We start from the raw sequence: 21,893 nt of genomic DNA, 5'->3' as shown, positions 1-21,893 counted from the left end.
GTATGACGATTTCTAGGTCCATCCATGTCTCTGTAAATGACACAATTTCATTCCTTTTTATGGGTGAGTAATATTCTATTGTATATATGTACCACTTCTTTATCCATTCCTCTGCTGATGGACATTTAGGTTGCTTCCATGTCCTGGCTATTGTAAATAGTGATGCAATGAACATTGGGGTGCATGTATCCTTTTGAATTATGGTTTTCTCCAGATATATGCCCAGGAGTAGGATTGCTGGATCATATCGTAGCTCTATTTTTAGTTTTCTAAGGAGCCTCTATACTGTTCTCCATAGTGGTTGTATCAATTTATATTCCCAAACACTGACCTTAGGCATGGAGTTCTCAATGTTCCAAATAAGGTCTATCACCTCTGACAGAGACTTAGAGCTCCTTGCACAGGAATAGAGACTGGGGTCCCTCAGTTCCAGGAGTGATAACCCAGTTCTACAAGTAAGCATTGTGGGGAGTGGATGGCAACTCCTCAACTTCTTGGCTTGCCCCTTCTGGCATAGAACCTTCACCCTATAAGCAAGTTGGGATAGAGGCCCACCATGTTCTCAGCTTGCTGTAGCTGCATACGAGAAAAAGTTTCTGCAATATGGGGCTAGGGGAAAGGGAATGAAAAATGCTTACAGCTTGCCTCTCTCAGGGTTGAACTGTCATGCCAGACTGGAAGTAGAAGGGAGAGAGAGCCTGTCTTCTTGACTGCACATGCTCAGAGTAGGGTCTTAGCTCAAATACAGAGCTAGGGGTTGAGGAGTCCACCTGCATATGAAAATTCAATGTGTAATCTTTCAGACCCAACTACAGGCAATTGCAAAGGCTTTGCTTGGCAGACCACATGGGCGAAAGCTACCCTCCCCACCCCAAATGTGGTGCACAGTCAGCACATTACAATCTCTGGAGAGAGTTGCAGTCAAAGACTAAGGTAACCCCTGGGCCAGCCATGCTCATATACATATCTGCCTTCCCAGCCAAGGTGCCTCCATTCAGAGGCTGTCACATCTGGGGACCTCCACTGAGGCACCTCTGCTAAGACCTCCTTATAAGGGATCTTTGACTAAGATACTTTTTCTTTCACTGTCAGTATATTTAATATCTGACTCACACCTAGACTTTCCCCCTCTCCTGAGTCCTAGTTCTCAAGGTCCATAAAGCAGTAGGAACATTTTGTTCTGGGCTCCTTGGCAGTGAGATGATTCCCCCTACCTGCACTGCATGCCATCTGACTGATGCTTACCTGTGTGCTTCCCTGGGGAAAAAATGGAACAGTAAGGAGCCAGCACTTTTTTCCTTTGCCTCTTGTCTGCACTATCACGGTAAGTGAATAAAAGCTGGATTGTTATTTTCAGTTTGACTTCTTGTACTAATAGATCACCTAAACACCTGGTAGCTAGACAGGGGTGGTGAGTAATGGAGCAGGAAGTCATGGCTAAAATGTCAGAGATTCATATTTTTCTTACTGAGATTTAGTAAATTTTCTTGAAGGAACGTTTCTCCACTTGCTATATGCCCTTAGCACAGTTTCCAAAGAATTTAAATGACTGTTTTCTACAATTTTTATCAGTTAGATTGTAATTTTGCTGGGGAGAGAGTCTACCTAGTTCCTAACTCCATCATTCCAGAAGTTATATTTATATTCCTAAGTTATATTCTTGCTAAAGGTGATAATTATATTACCTCCAAACATGCAGACTTTTTCTTAAAAAACAAGTTTTGAAAATTCTCAAACCAAAAACTGACTTACTTAATGTCAAAGATAAAGCAAAATTGAATCGTTTGAGCTTGTTAAAATTAAATACAAAATGAAGACCAGACTTGAAAATTTCCTGAGCAGATAAAACAATTTAAGCCACACATGCAAAATTAAAGGTAGCTTATTTCATGAACATAAGTGAAACTTAGTCTCTTTCTTATAAATGCCTCTGATAATCATCAGAGAAACTTAAATCATCTTTCTAGAAATGGTATAATGATTTTTAATCAATTCCCTGCCGTCTGGAATCCCTCATTGTAATAACTAATCATTGTAAAGTTTTAACAACTTCCTCACTTTCACTTTATAGACCATTCTGTAACATGATGCTCCTGAGCTTCATATCAGTTTTAAATTTGAATGCTACTGATTGGTGAGCTGTTCTTATATGCACAATAATCTCTTACTAAATACTATTTATTGATTTGGTGGTTTTAATTTTTCTATTTCTGGATTTCTGACAGGCTAATGTGTTTATGTGTTGGATGCCATGAGGCAATAAGAGGGCAAAGGACAATGGTGTACCAGGCAATTATTGCTACATTCAAGAATAGTACAGTATTCAAAGCATAAGTATCACTAATATACATGCGATAGTTTAAAATAGGTTCTCCTTACATAGGCCAGAAGTATACTTCAAATAGCTTTGTGAGTTATTTCCAGGATGACACATTTGAAGTTATTTGCCAGTACACCAAAGAGAAGCAACACTGCTTCCTCCAAATAAGAAGACATTAGACCTTCTCCTAGAGCTACTGAGAATGAGTGTCATTTGCCAACTCCACTGCATTGTGATTTTTTTTTTTTTTCGGTACGTGGGCCTCTCACTGTTGTGGCCTCTCCCATTGTGGAGCACAGGCTCCGGACGCGCAGGCTCAGCGGCCATGGCTCACGGTCCCAGCCTCTCCGTGGCATGTGAGATCTTCCCAGAATGGGGCATGAACCCGCGTCCCCTGCATCGACAGGCGGACTCTCAACCACTGCGTCACCAGGGAAGCCCTGCATTGTGATATTTTTGATGAAATATGGGGACTATGTTTTATACATCTTTGTATTCCCTTCACAGCTTTTGCATTATATTCCCTAGGAACCAAAATACGTGATGGTTGTTAAATTGAATTTTATCTTTTCCAAGATAAAAAAGAATTTAGACTCAGGCATAATGGCACCTACTCTTACTTGTCATAGTTATGATAATTGAATAAACATTTGATTTCATGGTAAATATTTGGAGATTCATTGATATGTGTTTTTTTGTGTTTTATGCTCCTTGCAGTCTCTTGTTTGGAAATAACTGAAACATCTTAAAACACCATTGAAAGCATTGTGTATCTCCTACTGAAAGCTGGAATCCATATTTTTTTAAAAAAGTACTGCATTTTTTCTAACATCTTTAGCACTATCTCGTGATATGCTAAGATTTCTAAGCAAAACATTAATCCATGTTGAAGTAAGTACTGTAGATTTAAATGCCTACATTCAGGACACCAGTTTTATAGCCTTCACTCACTTACCTCATTAGTAGGCCAGAAGACAGATAGGCAGTCTGTCCCCACATTAATCCATTAATCAGACGATTTATAGAATTCACCATATTCAATTATTTCTGATTTTTGCTAATACTTGATTGTTTTCTTTAGTTCAGATTTAAAGTGTATAGGTATTTTGGGGTATAACATGACCACAGGGTGGATCAACATAAAAACATAATTTCTAAGCAGTTTAATTAAGCATAAACTGCAAATTGCAGATATATGGTACAGGAATGTGTTTAGTTTTGATATCTAATTGCTCATCACTAAGCAGTTGGTACTTACGATAACTCTGTAACCAGGGATAATGAGATCATATTCTCATTTGTCTGTTTCTTAATCTTCTGGGCTCTAAGTGTGTTTCATAGGGATTTACAGGTTGCTTCTATAATTAACTCAAAATTTAATTTATTACACTATGAGGAAGTTACTGCTCCTACTACAAATCATTATAAATGCACTTTCTTTAGAACCCTTGCAAATTTTGTCCAACAAACCCTCACTGAACCATGCATCAACTCCATTGTACCCTGTAGCCTATATATTGTTTTGCAAACAAAGTATCTGAGCACAAAGTATACTCTAAAGTATTTTTTATTGTAATATCTTCATTGGATTCTAAGTTTGAATATATATCTATTCAGTGATATTCAATGTATTCAATGATACTATACATGCAATATTTAATAATATCTCTAGTTTCCCTCTCTTTTTTTCCTTTAAATAGATTTTATTTTTAGAGCCAGTTTAGGTTAACAGAAGAATTAGGCAGAATATACCTAGAGTTCCCATATAACTCCTGTCCCTACACATGCACAGCTTCCTCCACTATCAACATCCTGCACCAGAGTGATACAATTGGAACAATTGATAAACATCATTATCACTCAAAGTCCATAATTTATATTAGGGTTCACTCTTACTGTTGTACATTCTATGGGTTTGGAAAAATAAATAATGACATGGATTCACCACTGTCATAAAGAATGATTTCACAGCCTTAAAAATATGCTCTACCTATTCATCACTCCCTGCCCCCCAACCCCTGCCACGACTGACCTTTTTACTCTCTCCACAGTTTTGCCTTGTCCATAATGTCACAGAGTTAGAATCAGAGTAAGTAGCCTTTTCAGATTGGTTTATTTCACCTAGTAATATGCTCTTAAGGCTCTTCCCTATCTTTTCATGGCTTGATAGCTCATTTCTTCTTAGTGCTGGAAAATATTTTCTGGATGAACCACAGTTTATTTATCCATTTACCTACTGAAGGACATTTTGGTTATTTCCAGGTTTTGGCAATTACAAATAAAGCTCCTGTAAGCATCCATGTGCAGGTTTTTGTGTGGACATAAGTTTACAACTAATTTGGTAAATACCAAGGATTGAAATTGCTGGATCATATGGTAAGAACATGTTTAGTTTTGTAAGAAACTGCCCAACTGACTTCCAAAGTGGCTATGTCTATTTGCATTCCCACCAGCAACAAATGAGAGTTCCTGTTGCTCCACGTCCTAACTAGCATTTGGGGTTTTCAGTGTTCTGGATTTTTGGCCATTCTAATAGGTATGTAGTGGCATCTCACTGTTGTTTTACCTTGCAATCCCTTAATGACATATGATGTGGAACATCTTTTCATATGCTTATTTGCTCTCTGTATATCTTCTTTGGGCTTTCCTTCTTTTTCTTTCTCCAAATTTTATCACTTAGTTTATTCTATTCATACTAAAAACATCTCTATTTTACATCTACATACTCTAATCTGGTGATTACTAACTTCTGATTCTTAATTGTGAAATTAGGTCTTTACTGTCTGCAAAACTCCTCATCATGTACTTGGGAACACTGGCTTCCTGGAAATACTGTCCCTATTCCTCTAAAAAAATAGAAAAGTTCCCTGTCTATGATGCTTTCTAGCTTTCTCACACTAAAGAATTTTATAAGTTAGAGACCAGCATGGATGACTATACCATTTTTAACTATGAATTCTACTGAACATGAAATTTAAGATATACAGTTCTTCAATTCTGCTTCTAAAGATGATCATAAATCAAATATGAAGGTCACAGGACTAATTGAAGTTGATATTTTAATCCCCCAGCATAGATTTTTTTCTTCAACATTAGGCTCCTAAGGTTCAACCTGATTTAAATATTTTCACATATATATGTTTACCTTTTCCATTTCTGAGCAGTCTCATATTTCTTGGGAAGAATAAATGGAGATGCCAGGATTATGGTACCAAAATTGCTCTGAGTAATCATGAGAGGTGTTTCAGTAAATGTTTGTTGACATAATTCTTTCCAGATATCTAGAAATAAAAGATGGTAAAAATGCAGTCACCAGCAAGTTTGGATGAGGAGTGAAACTTGATGAGTGAGTGATGAACTCACTACAGATGAGCTCTATATATTCATCAGCGATTTCCAGGCAATTCCTGCAATGAACAGCACTAAAATAAGAATCCTGATATCAACTGCTAACTTGATATCTCTCTTGGTAGCCTTATGTGATTTCAGAGCATGATGTCTACTCATCATTTTGTTCTATATCTATCCTCTGATGGAAGAACTTCTTCAAAGAACTGGCTTTCAAACTCAGTTGACCAAAATTCTCAGTGAAAAATGCATTTCACATTTCAAGCCACATGCATACACATTTGCAAAAAAGAAACAAAAATTTTACCAAGCAATTCTTACTCTTGCTATGAACAATGTACTCTGATATTTTCTATTCTAGTCAATTTCATTTAAAAAAATGATGGTCACAACAAACTCAATTGTTTTAGTGACTCACCATTGGGTTTCCAACAACAATTTCATAAGTATGTTTAAGATGTTCTTATGAATACATACAGAGCAGAGTATCAACATAAGATATTTGGAATTCTTCTTTAAGGGAGACATGTCTTTTCTCTTTAATTTATTGACACTATTTTTAAAAATTTTGGCCATTCTTATCAGTGTGTCATGATATCTAAATTGTGGTTTTATCTGCATTTCCCTAATGGCTAATGATTTTTACCATCTTTTAATGTGTTTATTTGCAATCATTATACTCACTTAGTAGAAAAACATTCTGAGATTGTGATAGGAATTGCATAAATGCAGAGATAAATATGGGTAGAATTGACATCTTTACAATGTTGAGTTTTCCAATACATGAACATGGTATCTCTCTCAATTTATTTAGGGCTTCTTTGATTTTTTTCATCAGTATATATCTTTTTCAGTATACAGGTCATATATATATATATATATATATATATATATATATATATATATATGTATATTTAGATATTTCATTGCCTTTGGAATAATTATAAAGGTTAATATGTTATTAATTTTGGAATATCAGTCTATAGTTTTCCTTTTTGTACTGTATTTGTCTAATTTTGCAATCAGGGTAACAGTAGCCTCATTAATATATTGGGAAGTAGTCCCTTCTCTTTCGTTTTCTAGAAGAGATTGTGTGTAATAGATGATAATTCTTTTTTAAATGCTTGATAGAATTCTCCAGTGAAATCATCTCAGCCTAGAAATGTCTTTTCTGGGAAAATTTAAATTACAATTTCAATTTTATTAGTGGTTACAAGGTTATTTGTGTTGACTATTTTACCTTTTGTGGAATTTGGAAGTTTGTGGTTTACAAAGAATTCAACGTTGTCAAATTTATGAAAATAATGTTGTTTGTAGCATTCCCTTGTTATTATTTTTTCTGCTTTATTATGTTGTCTGTTCAGAAATTAGGCAGAATAATAATAGAAAGTGAGTACAGACGTGCAATGCATTTTTTAAAAATTGAAGTATAGCTGACTTAAAATATTGTGTTAGCTTCAGGTGTGCAATAAAGTGATTCAGTTATATTTTTTCAGATTTTATTCTATTATAGGTTATTAGAAGGTATTGAATATAATTCCCTGTGCTATCCAGTAAATTCTTGTCCTTTATCTATTTTATGTATAGTAATTTGTTAATCCCATACTCCTGATCTGTCCCTCCCTCCCTCTCTCTCCCCTTTAGTAACCATAAGTTTGTTGTCTATGTCTGTGAGTCTGTTTCTGTTTTGTATATAGATTCGTTTGTATTATTTTTTTTAATTCTACATATAAGTAATATCAAATGTGCAGTGATTTTTTATGAAAATATTTTAATAATAAATTAGAGAAAAATGTGGTGACGTTTTTTATTGAGGTAAAAACATACAACAGCATAATATTTTAAGATGTACAACATAATGATTCAATATTTGTATATATTGCACAGTTATCACAATAAGTCTAGTTAACATCTGTTACTATACATAGTTACAGATTTTTTTTCCTGTACTGACAACTATTAAGATTTACTCTTATAGCAACTTTCAAATATGTGATACAGTATTATTAACTGTAGTTGCTATGCTGTACATTGCATCCCAATGATTTATTTATTTTATAACTGGAAGTTTGTACCTTTTGATCCCCTTCACCCACTTCACCCACCCACCTATTTCCTGACCTCTGGCAACCACCAATTTGTTTTTCTTATTTATGAGCTTATTGTTTTGTTTTGTTTTTGGATTCCACATATAAGTGAGATCATATGGTTCTTGTTTTTGTCTGACTTATTTCACTTAACATAATACCCTCAAGTTCAAACTATGTTGTTTCAAATGGCAAGATTTCATTCTTTTTAATAGCTGAGTAATATTCCATTGTGTGTGTGTATCACATTTTCTTAATCCATTCATCTGTTAAAGGACACGTAGGTGGTTTACATACCTTGGCTGTTGTAAACAATGCTGCATTGAACTTTGGAATGCATATTTCTTTTTGATTTAGTGGTTTTGTTTTCTTCAGGTAAATACCTAGAAGTGGAATTGCTGCATCATAGGTGGTTCTACTTTTAATTTTTTGAGGAACATCCATACTGTTTTCCATAGTGGCTGCACCAATTTACATTTGCACCAACAGTGCACAAGGATTTCCTTTTCTCCACATCTTCACCAATACATTATTTCCTGTCTTTTTGATAATGAACATTCTGATGGGTATGAGGTGATATCTCATTGTGATTTTGATTTGCATTTCCTTGATAATTACTGATGTTGCATATCCTTTCATGTGCCATTTGTTGTTAGAGGTTTGTCAATTATTTTTTAAGAACCAATTTTTGTTGCATCTATTTCCTCTATTGTTTTCCCATTTTTAATTTCATTATCTCCTGTTATCTATTTTTTCTTTTCTTTTTTTTTTTTTGCGGTACATGGGCCTCTCACTGTTGTGGCCTCTCCCGTTGTGAGCACAGGCTCTGGACGTGCAGGCTTAGCGGTCATGGCTCATGGTCCCAGCCACTCTGCAGCATGTGGGATCTTCCCGGACCGGGGCACGAACCCATGACCCCTGCATCGGCAGGTGGACTCTCAACCACTGTGCCACCAAGAAAACGCTCCTGTTGTCTTTTCTATAGGAATTTTCCTACATGTGTTTAGGAAATACAATGTATTTCCGTGTGTTGTTTAGGGTTATGTTAATTTCCAAGTTTTTGGAAAATTTCCTTTTGCCTTTCTGCTATTGATTTCTAGTTTGATACAATTATGGAGAAAGAAATCATATACAAATGTGTATTCTGCTGTTGTTGAGTGGACTATTCTCTAAACATCAATAAGATTCTATTATCTGATGGTGTTGCTGAGTTCTTTTATATTCTTGCTGATTTTTCTCTCTAGTAGTTCTATTAATTGCAGAGAGTGGGGTGTTGAAATCATCATCTGTAATTGTGGATGTGTCTATTTCTGCTTTCATTTCTATCAATTTTTGCTGCATCTATTTTGAGTCTTCATTGTTTGCTGCACACACATTTCAGATCATTATGGCTCCCTGGTATATTGACCTTTTTGTCATTATGTAATGTCCCTCTTTTTCTGCAATTATTTTCTTTGCTCTGATGTCCACTTTACCTGATATTAATATAGCCATTCCTGCTTTATTTTGATTAATTTTAAATGATACAGGCATACCTCATTTTACTGCACTTCCCTTTATTGCACTTGACAGATATTGTGGTTTTTACAAGTTGAAGATTTGTGGCAACACTACATTGAGCATATCTATCGATGCCATTTTTCTAACAGGACTTGATCACTTTGTGTCTCTGTGTCACATTTTGGTAATTCTTGCAATATATAAATTTTTCATTATTGTTATATTTGTTATGGTGATCTGTGATCTTTGATGTTACTATTGTAATTATTTTGGGGTTCCAGAAACTGCACCCATATAAGACAGCAAACTATCTGTTACCCAGTCTCTCTCCCACTCCTCAGGCCTCCCTATTCCCTGACACACAAAAATATTGAAATTAGGCCAATTAATAATAACCCTATAATGACCTCCAGATGTTCAAATGAAAAGAAGATTTGTACATCTCTCACTTTAAATCAGAAGCTACAAATAATTAAGTTTGGTGAAGAAAGCATGTAGAAAGCCAGGATAGGTTGAAACCTAAGCCTCTTGCACCAAACAGTTAAACAAGTTGTGAATGCAAAGGAAAAGTTCTTGAAGGAAATTAAAAGTGCCACTCCATTGAACACATGATGGACAAGAAAGCAGACAGCCTTTCTGCAATATGTAGAAAGTTTTAGTGATTTAGATAGAAGGTCAAATCAGCCACAACATTCCCTTAAGCCAAAGACTAATCCAGAGCAAGGCTCTAACTCTCTTCCATTCTGTGAAAGTTGAGAGAGGTGAGGAAGCTACAGAAGAAAAGTTTGAAGCTAACAGAGGTTGGTTCGTGAGGTTTAAGGAAAGAAGCCACCTCCATAAGTTCAAGGTGAAGCAGCAAGTGCAAATGTAGAAGCTGCAGCAACTTATCCAGAAGATCTAGGTAAGATAATTAATGAAAATGGCTACACTAAACAACATATTTCCAGTGTAGACAAAATAGCTTTATATTGGAAGAAGATGCCATCTAGTACTTTCATAGCTAGAGAGAAGTCAATGCCTGGCTTCAAAGCTTCAAAAAACAGGCTGACTCTTGTTAGGGGCTGATGCACCTAGTGACTTTAAGTTGAGGCCAATGCTCATTTATCATTCTGAAAATCCTAGGGCTGTTAAGAATTATGTTAAATCTATTCTTCCTGCGATCTCTAAATGGAACAACAAAGCCTGGATGGCAGCACATCTGTTTACAACATGGTTTACTGAATAGTTTAAACCCACTGTTGACACCTGCTGCTCAGAAAAAAAACCAAAATAGATTGCTTTCAAAGAATTACTGCTCATTGACAACACACCTGGTCAACCAAGAGCTCTGATGGCAATGGACAACAAGATTAATGTTCTTTTCACGCCTGCTAACACGACATCCACATTGCAGCCCATGGATCAAGGAGTAGTTTCTACTTTCAAGTCTTATTATTTAAGAAATGCATGTCATAAAGCTACAGCTGTCATAGATAATGATTCCTCTGATGGACCAGAGCAAAGACAATGAAAACCTTCTTGAAATGATTAATTATTCTAGATGCTGCTAAGAACATTATTGATTCATGGGAAGAGGTTGAAATGTCAACATTCAAAGGAGTTTGGAAGTTGATTCTAACTCTCATGGATGACTTTGAGGGATTCAAGACTTAAGTGGAGGAAGTAACTGAAAACATGGTGGAAATAGCAAGAAAACTAGAATTAGAAGTGGAACCAGAAAATGTCCTTAGCCTAGAAATGAAGGAAGTCATCTGTTGTCTTCAGTCTCCAGAGTAGTCTGAAGAGGAGGAAGACAACATTTGCTACAGTCCTACCCTTGCACCACTCATATCCACTCATGCCTCACCTAAATTCCACTCTGTCCTATCACTGATCCTTTAGGGTGGTGCCCAGTTGTAATTCCTTGAGGAAAAAAAGAATACAACAGGAGAGTTAATGAGATAAGCATTAGAACTTGATGGTGTTATTTTTTCTATTATTCCTTTGCTTTACCATGAATTCTAGATTTCATTTCCCTTATCTTCAGCATGCACTTCTACTGGTCAGAGTTGTCTGCCAAGTTGAGTGACCTGGACCTTCATCTCTAAAAGATTTAAGCCTTCTGGATACCTTGCCCTTAACAGCCCATTATAGCTACAATTTCTCTCTTACTATTAATATCCAGTATGGAAGTACAAAATGGAATCTGAGTAAATATCCCCACTATGGAGCAGCAATCATAGTTCTTGATGATATTAGGTTCAATTACCACTACTAGTATTGTAACATTTTTCTTTCCCTACTGTTCTACATGTAGAAAGAACACAAAGAGACCCATTTCAGCCATAGATTTAGATTTCATAGGCCTCTTCTTGTGTTCACTAATAGAAGCTGCTTCTGTGGGAAACGGGAACCATGGAACCTAAAGTTGCTGAAAAAGGAATCACAAATTCCTCAGTGCTGGTGAGTGTGTCATTTCTACCTCTACCACTTTGTTCCTAAATCATTGTGTTCTATCTTTGGGGGAATAGCACCATAAAATTCATATTTGCTTAAGGGGTAGACTACATCCAGAGAAAAAAGAGTATATCAGCTTCTTAGATTGTCATTTCCAAGATAGTACCTTAGCTGCACCATCAAGAGACTGTTTCAATGTTTCATCAGGCTGGCAGCTTCCGGGTGATGTAATTATGGTACAAGCAATGAATTTTGTGATCATGTGCTGATTGTGGCAGTATTTTTGCTAAAAAATTTATCCCTTGTTCCAAGGTAATATTATGTGGGAACCAGTGTGGGCAAATCTGACACTCTGTGAGTCCCTGAGTAGTGATGTTAGCAGAAACAGTGTGAACAGATAAAGCACATCCATATCAAGAATTCATGCCATTCTTAGTAAGGACCATCATCTCTAGTGGAAAGAGTTGTATGTAATCAACTTCCCACCATGTGGCTCGTTGTTCTCTTTGAGGGCTGGTACTATATCAAGAGCCCAGTCTCAGTCTTTACTGTTTACATATCAGATATTTAGCAGCAAAAGTAGGTAGATTAGCCTTGGTGAGAGCGAATCCATGCTTTTGAGCTTATGCATAATTGCCAAATTTGTTACCATGTGTAGTTGCTTTATGGTGGTGCCCCCAAAAAGATATGCCCACATCAAATCCCTGGAATCTATAAATGTTACATTATCTGGAAAAATAATCTTTGCATATGTAATTAAGTTAAGGAACTTGAGATGAGGAGATCAATGTGAATTATCTGGGTAGGTCCTGAATCCAATGACAAGTGTGCTTATAACAGACAGGCAAGGAGGAGGCAATGTGAAGGAGGCCAAAGATTGCCAGCAGTTACCAAACTCTATGAGAAAGGTATAAAATCAGTTCTTCTCCAGAGTTTTGGGAGAGAGCACAGCCCAGTTGATATCTTGATTTTGGACTTCTGGCCTCCTTAACTGTGAGAAGGTAAATTTCCATGATATTAAGCCACCAAATTTATGGTGACATTATATGGCAGGCCTAGGAAACTAATACACCATGATTACTGTATTCATAATCTCATTCTGTAAGCAATGGGGTGGAAGAGAAAATAAACTAGAAGAAATCCACTAAAACAGTCATTCAATCCACTTGATTGTTCAATGTCTCCTGTGTGTGGATGGTCTCAGGTGGGCATTGACTTGAGACAAAAATCTGTACACTTTGCCCCTACTCCGGTAGATTCAGTCACATTTATCTCCCTCAAACTTTGTGGTCCTCAATTTTCAAACCTTTCTCATTACACACTTCCGGTGATCAGCCAAATTATTCCTTCCTACTTTGATGAAGAGAGTGGCCTCCGGGCCCTCCTGAGGAAGATGTTCAGATGATAGGTTTTATGGTTAATCCCTTCTAGCATGTCATCTTTTTTAGCCTTTTAATTCCTTCCTCAACACCATGGCAAGGCAGTTCAGACATATCCACCTCATTTACAGTGGAGAATCTTTTATTTCTCCACATGAACCCTAATCTGCATAATTTACAGATATGATATGACACTTGCCCCTGAATGGCCCCCTTGGTCAGAAAATGCCTTCAAGCAGAGAGATACAGGAAGCCTTTAAAGTGTCTAGAAATTGTTTGCAGGGATTTTGGACAGGGCACTAGCAGCATCTGCTACAAATGCCTAAGGTTAAATTATGAGTAGTGGATTTAAAAACATCTTGATTAGAATCCTGACTTTATTTGTTAACATCTGTGTGATATTGGGCTATTCCTTTAGCCACCTGAGCCTTTATTTCCATATTGAAAATAAGTAGTTCAAAATAATTTACTAGATAATTTGATGGGAAAATTAGGATAAAGCACATGAATTGCTTAACACAGTGTCTGGCACATAGCTAATAAATATTGGAGGTAAGACCAAAACCCTAATTTATTTGACTCTAACTCCTATGCCCTTGACCATTATGCCATATAAACTAGAAAGGAGAGGGTTAGCAGAAGTCATACTACAGAGCACCATGCTTCCATATCCACTTACTCCAAGATAGAGGGTTTCAGGTTAAAGTTAATTTAAATGTAACATTGAAACTTCGTGAAAATTTCTGATGCTTGAATACACAAATAGAATTCAGGTCCTGAAAAATTGTATAACCTCTCAAACCTTTATCCTCATTTGGAAATGGAATTTATTTAACTTTCTTCCTCATTTACCAGAAAGGTCTTTTAAGACAGTGTCCTAAAAAATATTTAATTGATTATACTTAGACATCATCTGATTAATATGCTATGCTTTGGACTTAAAAACGCATATGAGGAAATGACTATTTACAAATTCTTAATTCTGAATTCCTAAATATCCTTATAATTGACATGTTTTATGTCCTTCATTAGCTTAAATAGTCCAAAGGACTGTTTATGTTGCAAGAGATTTAGAAATGCTCTACATTGGCTTGTTTTTACTGTCACTTTAAGTTAGAAAGCAATTAAGGAATGACCTCTATTATTTTGTTTCCTTTCTCTTCTAGGCAGTTCACATTAGAGTTCACTACTGGATTGCAGATGACTGTTGTCACCTTGGGAAGCTATTAAACCAATCAATTTCCTCCCCAAGGTTGGCATTAACTACTGACATTTTAATTGCACAACAGTATTAATGATCCTTGTAAATGCTTAAAATTTTTGTCTAAAGCCATTCATGGCCTGCTTTTGTGTGTTTAGAATGGGATTAGATGAAGTTTGTTCATCAGTGTGTTAATGTCTTCCACATCTTGCTGGATCGGGGAACACTTTAATAAAATGCTGCTTCTTCTCATGTACCTTTTAGGTCTTGGGAAAAAATAGGGAGGAAAAGAGAAAACAATAAACAAACTCTGACCTTTGTAGAGTGTTCTTTTAGTGAGGATTTTATCTTTCAACCAAAACTGGAAAGTGACTAACTAATTTCTCAGAACTAATTTGGTGTCATTTGGTCTTGCTTAGTTGTCTTGAGCAATAAATGTAGTAATTTTCAACCCTGTACATTCCTTGATATAGTTACAAATTTGCTGCAGGCAGCAAAACAGGTTTCTGACAAAGCAAAACAGCAGAAGAAACCCATCCATGGACAACATTGGGAAAATTCTCATCATGCAAAGACATTAGTAAAACAACTCGTCCTGACCACTGTGAAACTGGAAGACGATTATATTCTAAGGTGCAACCAACTGGTTTTATTAGCTGAGTTTTCTTTTAGTAGAAAATCTATGCTTTTATTCACCCTCTGCTTTATCCTTATATATTTTTTATTATTTTACTATCTTAATAAAATATTTATTAACAATTAAAATCCATGCTTGGGCTTCCCTGGTGGTGCAGTGGTTGAGAGTCTGCCTGCTGATGCAGGGGACACGGGTTCGTGCCCCAGTCCGGGAAGATCCCACATGCCGCGGAGCAGCTAGGCCCGTGAGCCTTGGCCGCTGAGCCTGTGCGTCCAGATCCTGTGCTCCGCAACGGGAGAGGCCACAACAGTGAGAGGCCCACGTACCACACACACACAAAAAAATCATGCTCATTAATATTTCTTGTCAAAGAGAAATCTTTTTAACAAAACAAATATATTCTTTTTTTTAACCTTCAATAATGTTTTTAGGTTCTCATTAGTTATCTGTTTTATACATAGTAGTGTATATATGTCAATCTCAGTTTCCCAATTCATCCCACCACCACCATCCCTCCCACCACTTTCCCCCCTGGGTATCCATATGTTTGTTCTCTACGTATGTGTCTCTATTTCTGCTTTGAAATTAAGACCATCTATACCATTTTTCTAGATTCCACATATATGCGTTAATATATGATGTTTGTTTTTCTCTTTCTGACTTACTTCACTCTGCATGACAGTCTCTAGGTCCATCCACGTCTCTGCAAATGACCCAATTTTGTTCCTTTTTATGGCTAATATTCCATTGTATATGTGTACCACATCTTCTTTATCCATTCCTCTGTTGATGCACATTTAGATTGCTTCTATGTCCTGGTTATTGTAAATAGTGTTGCAATGAACATCGGATGCAGCATGTATATTTTTGAATTATGGTTTTCTCTGGGTATATTCCCAGGAGTGAGATTGCTGGGTCATGTGGCAGTTCTATTTTTAGTTTTTTAAGGAACCTCCATACTGTTCTCCACAGTGGCTGTATCAATTTCCATTCCCACCAACAGTGCAAGAGGGTTCCCTTTTCTCCATACCCGCTCCAACATTTATTATTTGTAGATTTTTTGATGAAGGCCATTCTGACTGGAGTGAGGTGGTACCTCATTGTAGTTTCGATTTGCATTTCTCTAATAATTAGTGACATTGAGCATCTTCTCATCTGTATGGCCATCTGTATGTCTTCTTTGGAGAAATGTCTCTTTAAGTCTCCTGCCCATTTTTTGATTGGGTTGTTTGTTTTTTTGTTATTGAGCTGCATGGGCTGTTTGTATATTTTGGATATTAATCCCTTGTCAGTTGCTTCATTTGCAAATATTTTCTCCCGTTCTGAGGGTTGTCTTTTCATTTTGTTTATTGTTTCCTTTGCTGTGCAAAACCTTTTAAGTTTAATTAGGTCCTATTTGTTAATTTTTGTTTTTATTTTCCTTACTCTAGGAGGTGGATCAAAAAAGATCTTGCTGTGGTTTATGCCTGAGTGTTCTGCCTATGTTTTCCTCCAAGAGTTTTATAGTGTCTGGCCTTACATTTATGTCTTTAATCCATTTTGAGCTTACTTTTGTGTATGGTGTTAGGGAGTTTTCAAAAACATTTCTCTCTGCTTTTCCTTCTTCCCAGTGACAATTCTGTCTACCTCTATCTGCAATACCCAATCTCAGGTTTCTTCCCCTAACATATTTTTTTCTGTGTGTTTTGGAAGGACACATTGTAAAATATTAGAAAGAACACAGGAATTGTAGTGAGGTAAGTGTAGGTCCTCAAAAACCTCATTACTGTTTTACCTGAGGCAAATTACTCAAGCTCTCTGAGATGCAATTTCCTTTCTGTCTGAAGTAGAGTCAATCATGCTTGTCTCAAGAGAGCTGGTGAAGACTAGATTAGATAACATATGTGAAGAAACAACAAATTTTATATTTAAAGAAGAATCAAAGGGAAACATTGGCTACACTGTTGCAGGGGGTCCATTGACTGGGAATAACATAAGATTTCATGCTGAAAATCTCTGCAGTCTTGCCCCTGAGAGTGGCATAGAAAGGAATTTAGTCTGACTTTTTAAATTCCTTGTTTTAGGCAAACATTTCAGTGTTAACTGTATCCCTTTCTGTGGACAACAAGAAGATTTGAAAATATAAGAGGTCCTACAAAATACATAAACAGCACATGCAGCTCAATATTAAAAAAACAAACAACCCAATCAAAAAATGGGCAGAAGACTTAAATAGACATTTCTCCAAAGAAGACATACAGATGGCCAAGAAGCACATGAAAAGCTGCTCAACATCACTAATTATTAGAGAAATGCAAATAAAAACTACAACGAGGTATCATCTCACACCAGTTAGAATGGGCATCATCAGAAAATCTACAAACAAATGCTGGAGAGGGTGTGGAGAAAAGGGAACCCTCTTGCACTGTTGGTGGGAATGTAAATTGATATAGCCACTATGGAGAACAGTATGGAGGTTCCTTAAAAAATTAAAAATAGAATTACCATTTGACCCAGCGATCCCACTACTGAGCATATACCCAGAGAAAACCATAATTCAAAAAGACACATGCACCCCAATGTTCACTGCAGCACTATTTACAATAGCCAGGTCATGGAAGCAACCTAAATGCCCATCAACAGACAAATGGATAAAGAAGATGTGGTGCACATGTACAATGGAATATTACTCAGGAACGAAATTGGGTCATTGTAGAGATGTGGATGGATCTAGAGACTGTCATACAGAGTGAAGTAAGTCAGAAAGAGAAAAACAAATATCATATATTAACGCATATATATGGAACCTAGAAAAATGGTACAGGTGAACTGGTTTGCTGGGAAGAAATAGAGACACAGATGTAGAGAACAAACGTATGGACACCAAGGGGGTAAAGTGGCAGGAGGGGTGGTGGTAGCAGGATGAATTGGGGGATTGGGATTGACATATATACACTAATATGTATAAAATAGATAGCTAATAAGAAAGTGCTGTATAAAAAATAAAATAAAATTCAGAAATTAAAAAAAATTTAAAAACAAAGGAAAGAAAGAAAATAGAAGAGGTCAAAATCGCCAGGAGACTCAATTTGCTTTTCTACTCATTTCCCTGATGCTTCCTACAGAAACACACACATAAAGTTCCTGATCTTATATAGGAATAGAAATTATCACATAGACTGGGGAAAATAACTTCCCTGTAAAGGCCAGGCCCTGAAATTCCAATAGGGGCCATATATTTGGGTTCTATTTAAATAAAATTTAGGCAAATTATATTTTATCCAAATGAAAAAATATAAATTACCTCTTCATTTATAACTTTTCTTCTTGTAGAGGATTCTTAAGGTATTAAAGAGTGTTCAGGTCTTTGTACATACATTATTACCTTATACATAAAATATTAATATTCAAAACTAACACATATAGTAATTAAGCATGTGTTTTGCACTCTTTGTGTACTCAGTATCATGCCAGAGATTTGGAGTATACAGAAGAGATATGACATGATAATTTTCTACCCTTAAAGAGCTTGCAATCTAGTTGTGGAGATCAAACTAGCATACACAAAGAAATCAACAGATTAAAAAAAAAACTAGCTTATAATTATGTGCTAAATCATGCACAGAGCAGATGATAAATTCATGAAAGGAGGGATATGGTTGAAGACATGGTTAGTTAGGGACTGTTACATGGAAGAGATGTGTCTTAAGGCCAAAAAATTGGAAGAAGTTTACTGTAAAGCTTAGTTAACATCTTTAGAAATACAGAGGTGAGTCCTCTTCAGTGACTGTTTAGTCTTTGCACAGACAATCTTTATGGCTCACCACATCCAAAGAATTTAAATCACATCACAACAGCTTATTTCTGGAACCCTCATGGATACCATAATGACTGTATGTATAAAAATAGTTTTAAAAATACTGATTTATCTTAATCTGTTTAAGAAAGCAGACTTTGTATTTTTCAGCATATATGAATAATATCCATGTATGAAACTTAAAATATTTTTGCACCATATCAGCATAAATTTTGGATTCAGGCTCATGAAACATTTATAAAAATCATGTATATTTTCAAGTTGATATTTCTTCAACTTTGAACTGTGTTCTTGAAAAAGGTACTGCAATGATATGGGTCTAAGACTGTTTCATAGGAAGGACAAATGTTATAATGAAGGGCTGCATCCCCCACCACAGGCTCTCATTCATTTAATCATTCACCTATTCATTTATTAAACAATCTCTTCCTGTGTCAGTGCCGTGCCAAGGGCTAAATATACAGTAATGAATGAAAGAGATCTTGCTCCTGCCCACATGGAGCTTAGTCTAGTGGATGAGGCAGACAATAAACAAGCAAACAAGTGTAGAATTGTAAATTGTTATTTGTTATTTAATAAAAGAGCTGAAAGGAATAACAATAGAGCCAAGCTAGGCTGCCCCAGGGAAGGCTTCTTGTAGGAGATGATTATTAAAAAAAAACTAACCATGTGAAATCCTATGAATGAACATTCCAACCAGAAGGACCAGCACGTATATATTCAAGAAACAGAAAAGTCACTGTGACTCAGACATAACAATACAATAAGAGAGTGACATTAGGTGAGGTTGAAAAGGTAGCAGTGGGTAAAACCTTATGGGGTCCTGTAGGCCACTAGGACTTTATTCTAAGTGAGATATATATGGCATGTTGCATTTGAAGAGGATGAATGACATAATCTGATTTACATGTTGCAAAGATTACCCTTGTTTATTTGTAGAGAAAAATTACAGGAGTGTGAGGGAGAAAATGTATAAACTCAGTGCATATTTGTATATTAAATAAACTAAAAATGATATGCCTTTATTTCACATGACATAAAGCTTTCAGAATTATGTATGTTAATGAATGGGACAGGACAGTGACCATTGGAATGTAAAGCCTATGAAAGGAGAGGCTTCATGTATCTTATCTTTTATAAGTAGTACTTAGTATTATGTAGCTAATAATTGGTTCAAAATATTTGTCAAATCAATTAATTAATTCATGGATAATAAAATAATTTTTATTTAATATAACTTATATAAGTGATTTCTGAAAGAATGACTATCACTTGGACAAGAACTGGGACTTCTCAGTGTAGCAGAATTTAATAAAATACTATGTAAGAGTCTGGGATCCAGTAATAACCAAGAGATTAACTCTTCTCTAAAAGGAAGAAGATACTGTGTGTGAAAGCTCAATGAATAATATAATTTTTGTGCTACCTGTTATAAATACAATAAATAGTAAAATGAGTACAATAGGCAAAGCATTGTGAACAGTATATTATTATGAAGTGGATTACTGCTCTGGAATAAGAACTGCTTGTAATGAGGTCAGAAGATTACAATAACAAAAAAATTGGAGGCCTAAGTAGTTCCTTCGAAACATGTAATAAAAACATTTATTAAATATGCTATGGAATTTCTAAAACAAAAGGAAGCCAAACAAAATTTAAGCATTAACTAGGTGACTTGTCCATCTTAACATTCTTATCTAGCTAGTATTTAGCTACAAAAAGGACAATGCTTTTCTCCATGAGTTGTTTTTCTTTAAAATATACGTTTACTAATTTTTCAGCATGTATAGTGATTTTGAAATCAGAGAGATACTGTAATTGACATTGCAAGTTTTGCAATGCAATATATATTTTAATTGATAAAAAAGTACAAGAGTCTAATTCGCATATTTATACAAGATACACTTTCTGGCACAATCATAATTAGGCAACTAATGGTAAATGTTCAAAGTGTAGGTTTGCATATAACACTTATCATTTGACAACACTCCTAAAAGCAATTGGACTGTACTTGCAGCCAGTAGAAGAATGCAACTCAAAGACAGTTCCAGCAACTCCAAGCACATCAGCAACTAACACAACATGAGGAAGAAACTATCATTAAATATAAAACCCACAAAAAAATCTCCATTTTAAAAGTAGGAAATAAAAATATTTCAAGACTTACATGGTTCGCTATGACAGCTGATGCAACGAGTTAGTATGTTTCCTGGCAATAATTGATCAATGTCATTGTTCCCACCTCTCAAAAATGGGATTCTACAGTTTAATGGACTTATGCTCCAAGTGGAAGTGTGTAATATGAAAGCACAGAAAGTGGCATCATGTTCACAGCATCAGTGATCTATAAACTTGTGCTTATGTCTGCTACACAATATTGGGTAGTGTTCTAATCTCTTAGGGTAAATTAAATATAACATGGGTAAATTAAATATAACATGAATTATAATTTCAATATTAATTCAATGACTCAAATATTTATAAAAAAACATTTACTAATTTCAAACAGGATAGGAAAAAATTGTGGATTCACAGTAGACTTCAGTTCTAGTTTCAGCTCTGCTGCTATGATAAGCAGAGTTCTAAAATGACCTCCCAAAGATTTCCTCTCCCTAATCCTTAAAGCATTTGGATATGATGAGATATCAATCCTGTAATTATTTTGTTATATGGCACAGTTGACCTGGAGAAAGGGGGAATATCCTTATTTGTCCAGGGTAGGCCCAATGTAATCACGTTAGTCCTTAAAAACAGAGATTTCTCTGGCAGAAGAGGAGGTTGAAAAGATTCAAACATGAAAATAACTTGATGTGCTTTTTCTGCTTTGAAGATGGAGGAGATGTTAGAAGGAATGTGTTGCAGCCTCTAGGAATGGAGAGCCAGTCCCTGTTGGCAATCAGCAAAGAAACAAGGACCATTAACCTGAATAAACTTGGAAGCATATTTTTCCCCTGAGACTTTAGATAAGAGCCCAGACCTGCCTGCATATTGATTTCAGTCTTGTAAGAGAGGTGAAGTGAGTTAAGTTCTGTGGATCTCCATTTTCACTTCTGCTAGGTGATATTGTTGGACTACCTTAGTATCAGCTAATCAGGGGTTCCATGGAACACTATCTTGGGAGATGTTAATGACTCAAACTTGAAAATACATGTGTTTAAAATGGTCAAATAAATTTAGCAAAACTCTATC

Source organism: Grampus griseus (genome assembly GCF_964374135.1).
Source record: "Grampus griseus genome assembly, chromosome: X".
Lineage (NCBI taxonomy): Eukaryota > Metazoa > Chordata > Mammalia > Artiodactyla > Delphinidae > Grampus > Grampus griseus.
Note: the sequence above shows the minus strand (reverse complement) of the source record.